Consider the following 1,108-nt stretch of genomic DNA (forward strand, 5'->3'; position numbering starts at 1 on the left):
AGCCGATAGCGGAGCAGGAGTGGTCCTGCCAAACCCTGATAGGTCGACACATGAACACTCCATTTCTTTTGATTTCTCGGCCTCAAACAATAAAGCTGAGTATGAAGCTCTTCTCGCTGGCCTTCGAGCGACCCAAGCACTAAAGGTGGAACACCTGTACATATTGGCCAACTCGCAGTTAGTCGTCCATCAGGTGAATGGACGATATGCAGCTAAAAACCCGAGGATGGCCTTATATCTCAATGCCGTCAAAGAGCTTTTGAGTGGTTTCTTGGATTTCAAAATAGCTCAAGTCCCCTGCGCTCTCAATGCTCGGGTAGACGCCCTCTCCAAGCTCGGGTCGACAAGCTCAAGGATTAGCTCGGGGCCTATTTACACTGACACCCTCGAACGACCTAGTATTTTCAGGTCGCTTGAGACCATCATGCAGACGGAGGCACCTGTGATGCCTTGTTGGTTGGTGTAGATCGTAAAAATGATCTCAAAATTTGTATTACAAATCAGAAATTGCCTTTACACAGAATAAGAGAGAATTGATTCGATCTCTCTTTGTTTAACGTGGATTCTAAGGGGCAATAGGATGCTTCCCTCGATGCTCGTGTCGAGTTTGCCTCCCTTTGACGATTTGAACGAGATTGCGAATAAACTTCAGCGCGTGGTAGAAGTTTGATCAAATGAGTTTGAACACCCGAGCTTGAATATCAATGCTGAATGCACAAGATGCTTAACTTCGGTTCTCTTGAATCTCAAGAATTCCGATTGCCAAAATTTCCAAAAGTCCAAGAGCCAAAAGTCCTTTGTCCTGTAGCCATTCATGGATTTTTATAGAGGAGAAGGATCGTAACTAACTCCTTAGAACGTGGGAAGTGGGCATAACCACTCCCACAATTCTATTAGGTGGTTTTTAACCATTCAGGCGAGCTAGACGAGCTTGCAGGCGAGCTAGATGAACATGCGAGGTTGATAGGCGAACCTCATTAAGCATTCAGGCGAGCTTCAACCCCATTGGCGAGCTTGGATCATAGGCGAAATTAAGTGTTCAGACAAACTTGGCTACGCAGGCGAAGTTGGCGAGCTAAGTATTCAGGTGAGCTTAGCTCCTTTTAGG

This window comes from Asparagus officinalis, chromosome 6 (assembly GCF_001876935.1).
Source record: "Asparagus officinalis chromosome 6, Aspof.V1, whole genome shotgun sequence".
NCBI lineage: Eukaryota > Viridiplantae > Streptophyta > Magnoliopsida > Asparagales > Asparagaceae > Asparagus > Asparagus officinalis.